The following is a 7,366-nucleotide window of genomic DNA, read 5'->3' on the forward strand; positions in this document are numbered from 1 at the left end:
AAACTTGTAACATTAATATTCCAAAATATTTTTTAACAAGACAATAATAAGGAAATATAACAAGCAAAAAGATGACTTGCAAGGTCAATGATCTTAAAAGATATTTTTTCATAATTTGAATAAAGTGTAAGAGTTTGTTTCAATACAAATTAAAAATATTTTTGAAAATTTTTCTAATAAAAAAATGGTCTTTTTTAATAAAAAAATATTTAAAAATACTTTTAAAATTATATTCAAACATAGTTTAAATCTACAAAAATAATGACAAGATAAAGAATTTGAGTAAATAAAGAAATAAAAAACAAAAAATGATAATCAAAATAGAAACAAAATAAAAATGGTACAAACATGGTACTATTAAGTTAATGTAAAGTGTTGCGTCTATTTGGTAATAAAGAAAGAAATGGGTGAAAAATAAAGTGGAGAGAAATAAAAACTAAAAAACAAAATAAGTAAAAAAATAAAATAGAAATTTGATTGTTTGGTTAAAGAGAAATATATAAAAAAATATGTGATAAATAAGGTATATATAAAAGAGATGAGAGAGAAATAAATAAATAAAAACCGTGAGACCTGTAACATCCCAATTTTTTTATTATTATTATGGGTATTTTCGTAAATTTATTAAAAGTTTAGGGGTATTTTTGGTTACCAGAACGGGCCGTTCCAAAGGTGGAACGGGCCGTTCCAAAGGATGTAAATATGTTATTCTGCGTTGCTTCAGAACAGGCTTGGAACAGGCCGTTCTCCAAGTAGAATGGGTCGTTCTGCTTGGAGAACAGGGCGTTCTCCTTGTAGAACAGGCCATTCTAGAGGGAGAACATGTCGTTCTGCTGAGTTTTAGAACGGGCCGTTCCGGTTTTGGAACGGGCCATTCCAGTTGAAAAATTTACGTAGGTTTGAAGGGCCCAGAACGGGCCGTTCTGATTTTGGAACGGGCCGTAGTGGTAGGTGGGCGAAAAATCCTATAAATAGGCCTCAAATCCTCTCATTTCTTGACACCTCTCATTCTCACTCTCTCTTCTCTTTTGTTCTCTCTTCCTTTCCTCTTCTTCTCTCTGAAGACCAAGAGGAACTCAGAGGATGAGGTTCTGCCCCAGTTTTAGTTCCGTTCCTGTTTAAGGAAAGAGAGGTGGAGGTTATGCCCTAGTTCCTATTTATCCAGGTACCGGGGAAAAAGGAATTATTTATATGTAGAGTTGGGTAGAGGAAGAACCCTAATTTTATAATTATTTCTGTTTGGAGAATTCTTGGTTTTATGTGATTCTATATGAATTTAGGATTATGAATGTATGATTTATTTGTAAAAATGATGCTCTGGGAGAGAGAACGAAATTATAGAAAAGTGCCTGTAATCTAGGTTTTGGGAAAATTAGAATATTTCTGTTTGAGAAATTGATGATCCTAGTAGATTTTGTATGTGTTGAGGATTAGAAATACATATTTAATTTGTAAGAATGATGATCTGAGAGGGAGAACGAAACTATAGAAAAATGCCTGTGAGTTAGGTTTTGGAACAATTGGGGGTTTCACTGTTGGTGTTAAAATTATATTAATTTATGAATGTTATTATTGTATTGATTGATAAGAATGAATGATCTTGATGTGAATTACTTGAGGGGTGTGTAAACCCTTATTTTGTTGGGCTTATTTGTTGTGTATGTGAGGTGGAATTGTGTACGTGATGTGAATTTGAATTATGAGATGAGATGTTGTATGGATGTGATTATGATTGTGATTGTGGTGCCTCACATCAGTGACTAGGGATGACACGACCCCTGGGTAAGTGGTGCTACAGGGAGGGCGTGACCCTAACATGGTGTGTGATGAGTAAGACAGTTAACACACACCACTTATGTCAATTATGGCAGCTCTGGCATATGGTTAATTGCAAGAGATTGTGTGGATTGTAATGTGATTGTGGTTCCTCACACTAAAGGATCAAGGATGATACGAACTCTGGTAGTTGATGCTTCAGGGACGAGCGTACTCCTGGATAATCAGGGATGATACGAACCCTGGGTAGTTGATGTTTCAGGGACAAGCGTACTCCCGGATGATTAGGGATGATACGAACCCTGAGTAGGTGATGCTTCAGGGACGAGCGTACTCCTTAATGACTAGGGATGACACGGCCCTGGGTAAGTGATGCTACAGGGAGGGCGTGACCTTGGTTTGGTGTGGGAGGCAATTAACCTGTATCACTTGTGTCAGATGTGCGAGGTCTTGACATAGTGTTAATTGTAAGATTGGTGTGAATTATGGATGTGGAAATGATATTGTTAATTGTAAGATTGACATGAATTATGGATATGAAAATGATGTTGTAAATTGTATAATTGGTGTGGATTATGATGGATTGAGATATGTATGTGAAATGAGATATGTTAAATGTGAATTGAGATGTGAAGATGATGAATGATTGATATATATATATATATATATATATATATATATATATAATTAAATAATGAATTATGATGAGATTATATTGTGATGTGTTTGTATATACTTTACATATAGATATTTTCTTTTCTCACCGTATAAATTGTGGATATTTTAGGTGAAGAAGATCCGGCTACGAGTGGCATCTAGAATGCCAATAGTTAAATTATGGGAATGCTCTGATAGTGTGACATCGGGGCAGAGGATTTCTATGACAGAATATTTATATGGATTTGGTATTGTAATAAATGATTTTAAAATTGTAAACTCTTAAATTTTACCTTTCAAGTTTTATTTTTCAGTCATTTTCTTATATTGAAGAAAGAACAGTTTTAAAGTTTTATGTTAACCCTTTTACGAACCCTTTGAAAGTTTATTCTTCTTAATTAAATTATATTATATATGTGTTGGAGTAGTAAGGGTGTCACAAGACCTGCCATCTTTTAATTTCTATCATCCCTATTTCTCCTAAAGCAAACAACTTCTTTCATTTTTACTCTCTTATTTACACTTTAGCTACTTTATTTCTTATCTATTTTTTCTCTTAAGTATAAATGAAAAGTAACACAAACTTACACACTCAACCATTTAATATTAAACACTTAGAATATTGTCGTATCATAATTTAGCATTATTAATGATGTTATTAAATAACAATATAATGAATGACTCACCTGATTTAATAATCCGAAGACAATAATAAATAAAATAATAATAACAAAGATGTCATACAATCTTTTGTTAAATGAATATAGAAGAACAATGACAACGGTTCAACACAAAATCTTAACTGTTTTTATTTTTTAATATAATTTCATAAATATAAAAATAAAAGACAAAATATAAATTTAAGGATTTGTTAAATGTTTTTTTTGTTATATGTCTCATATTTTCAACTTTCAAATGTATAAGAATACTTTATGCATTTTTTAAAAAAACTTTCAATATCAATTTAGAGTTTTTTTATTACCCATCATTATCATTATCATTTTTTTTTCTTCTCTTTTTATCTTTTGCTGCTACAATGAAAAATCTTTATAGGATATTGACAACACAAACTACTTAATACATAATAAAAGGTAATTTTTGAAGGTTAAATTTCAGATGCATTTTAGTTATTTAATTACGATTATAGTTAACCGTATCTTTTTTTTTTTTTTGTTTTACACAGTTACATTTTTATCATAAAATAATATGATATCACATATAATATAATTATCATTATTTTCACTCACTATTATTTTTATTATGTAAACATATTTAAAAAAAAATATTTTTTAAAATTATTTCTTCCCTTTATTTCAACATCTATACTTAATGTGAATAAGACAAACCTTACATAGGAGCTTATGACTTATTTTAACCCAACTTATTTAATAAAAAATCATATTTAAATTTTTGAAAAAAATTATTTATTTTAAAAAAGGTTAATTTTAAACTTATAAAAAAACTTGTTAGATTTAATAGATTGGATTATTTATCTGTATAATATAATGAAAATTTAATACACATGTTATATTATTAAGAATATAAGTAAATGAATAAATTTGTAATAAAAATTCAAATTATCAATATTTTTGACATTCAGTATACATAAAAATTTTATACTTATTGTTAGTATGAAATTAAGAAATCGAGAAATTTTTTTTTTTTAGAAGTTATATCTTTTGTTATTTTTCTCCATCTTCATAGTTAGTTCTTTATAATATCTCAAATGTGATATAGAAAATATTTATATATATTTTTGATAAAATTTCTCTCTTTCATTAGTGTGTAATGAAACATTAGTGCCATATGTATAAATTGTTTCTCTTACATTTTTTTTATTTTCCTTTAAAATCTAAATTTTAATAATAGTGAATTAAATTTAATTATACAAATTAAAAAAATTATACATGTATTTAACATATAGGTTATCAACTTATTTAAAATTAAGGGCTCGTTTTGTAATCTAAATATGATAAGATAATTATAGTATTATATTATAATTCATTGTTTTATCCTATCTTTTATTTTATTTTTTTCTTCTAATGTAATTTTTTTTTTTATATTAAAGAGTATTTGAATTAAGATTCATAAAGTAACTTGGTATCCTCTCTAAGATGAATTAAATATATTATTCTCTGTAACTCATTTGATGTGAGTACCATTACGTCTTTTAGATATTTTAATCCTTAGTTTTTTTCCAAAAAATATCCATAAGTTAAAATATTTAAAGTTGGGCAAGTTGAGACACATTTTTATTATCTTGATTGATTACTAAAATATGTCTTTAAATGATTTTTCATTATAGTTTTCACCTCTAAACTTGAAAAATTTAAAAGTTAAATCATTTTACTTATGATTTAACATAAATTTTTGTACGATAAAACATATTTAAACACCTGCTTAAATATGAAATTGTGACAAAAAATATCACTTTATCTTTATTTTTATAAGAGTTGACATAGTAAAAATGAATTATATTTTTTTTATTAAAAATACATGATCCCAAATTATTGACCAAATAAAAATAAGTAATATCAAAAATCTATTTATTGTCATAAAGAGAAGACTAGAATAATCAATGATAACAAAGAAACTTTATTTTTTACATGAAAAATAAGAATACAATGAAACAACTGTATAGCATTAATATCCCAAAATGTTTTTGAACAAGAAAATAATAAAGAAATATAATATAGTACCAATAAGCAACAAAGATGACTTGCAGTAGAGGTCAATGATCTTAATTTTAAGATATTTTTTCAATAATTTGAATAAAGTGTAAGAGTCTGTTTTAATATAAATTATAAATATTTTAGAAAGTTTTCTACTAAAAATAAAAGATTTTTTTTTTTACAAAAATATTTCAAAAATACTTTTAAAATTATATGCAGACAGTATAAATCTAAAACATAATGACAAGATAAAGAATTTTAGTAAAAAAAGAAAAAAAAATGATTATCATAATAGCAAAAAATAAAAGTGGTACAAACATGATACTATTAAGTTAATGTATAAATCTAAAAAATAATGACAAGATAAAGAATTTAAGTAAATAAAGAAAAAATGATTATCATAATAGCAAAAAAAAAAAAATGATACAACATACTATTAAGTTAATGTTGAGTGTTTGTCTTAAGTTTGTGTTTGATAGGAAAGAAAGAAATAAGTGAGAAATAAAATGAAAAAAAATAAAAAAGTGAAGAAAAATAAATAAGAAATAAAATAAATTTTTAATTGTTTGATTGAAGAGAAATAAATAATAAAATGTGTGAAAAATAATATATATATAAAAGAGAAGAGAGAAATAAATAAATAAAAAGGTGAGAAGTATTTTAATTTTTATCATCTCTATTTCTTCTCAAACAACAAACTTTTCTCATTTTTACTCTCTCATTTCTATTATAGTCCTTATTCTCTACCAAACAAAGTATAAATGAAAAACACCACAAACTCATTCTCAACCAAGTGGAATATTAACACGTGGAATATTGTCCTATCATAATTTAGCATTACTAATGATATTATTAAATGACAATAATAAATAACTCACCTGATTTAATAATTCAAAGATAATAATAAATAAAAAAAAGACAATAACAAAGACGTCATACAATCTAACATAGTTCAGAAGGATAATAATAAATATAGAAAAACAATGACATCGGACCAATTTAAAATCTTAACCGTTTTTCTTTTTTAATATAATTTCATAAATATAAAAATAAAAGATAAAATATAAATTTAAGGATTTGTTAAATGTTTTTTTTCTTCATTATATCCTCTCATATTTTCAACTTTCAAATGTATAAGAATACCTGATGCATTTTTTTTAACTTTCAATATCAATTTAGAGTTTTTTATTACCCCATTCTGGTCATTATCATTATCAACTTTTTTCTCTTTTTATTTTTTTCTGCTATAATCTTGATTTTTTTTTTGGGATATTGCCAATGCAAACTATTTAATACACAGTAAAAGACATTTTTCGAAGGTTAAATTTCACATGCATTTTAGTTATTTAATTACAATAGTAGTTAATTTTATATTTGTTTATTTTTCACAGTTACACTTCTATCATTTCATCATAAAATAATATGATATCACATATAATATAATTATCATTTTTTTACTCACTATTATTTTTTTATCATGTATACATATTTTTAAATTTTTTTAAAAATGACACTTTATCCCATTTTTATTATATTTCTCCCGTTTATTCCAATATTTATACTTAATGTGAATAACAGAAACCTTGAATTGGAGCTTATGACTTATTTTAGTCCAACTTATTTAATAAAAAAGTTGTTAAACTTAATAGATCAAACTATTTATCTATATAATAAAATAAAAATTTAATACACATGTTATATTATAAAAAATATAATTAAATGAATAAATTTGTAATAAAAATTCAAATTATCAATATTTTTGACATTTTCACTATAGATAAGGTTTTATATTTATTGTTAGTATAAAATTAAGAAATCAAAAATAAAAACTTTAATAATTGCATCTTCTATTTTTTTTCTTCATCTTCATAGTTGGTTATTTATAATATCTCAAATGTGATGTAGAAAAAAAATATATATATATATATATATTTTTTTTTGATAAAATTTATCTCTTTCATTGGTGTCATATGTATAAGTTATTTCTCTTACATTTTTTTATTTTGCTTTAAAATATAAATTTTAATAATAATGAATTAAATTATTTTTTAATTATGTAAATTAAAAAATTATATATGTATTTAAAATATAGGTTATCAACTTATTTAAAATTAAGGACTCGTTTTGCAGTCTAAATGTGATAAGATAATTATAGTACCATGTTATAATTCATTGTTTGTTGTGTTATTATATGATAGTTTTATCCTATCTTTTATTCTATTTTTTTTGATTAATGTATTTTTTTTTATGTTAAAGAGTAT

The sequence above is a fragment of the Cajanus cajan genome, chromosome 4, assembly GCF_000230855.2.
Source record: "Cajanus cajan strain Asha chromosome 4, NIPB_CcT2T_4, whole genome shotgun sequence".
NCBI lineage: Eukaryota > Viridiplantae > Streptophyta > Magnoliopsida > Fabales > Fabaceae > Cajanus > Cajanus cajan.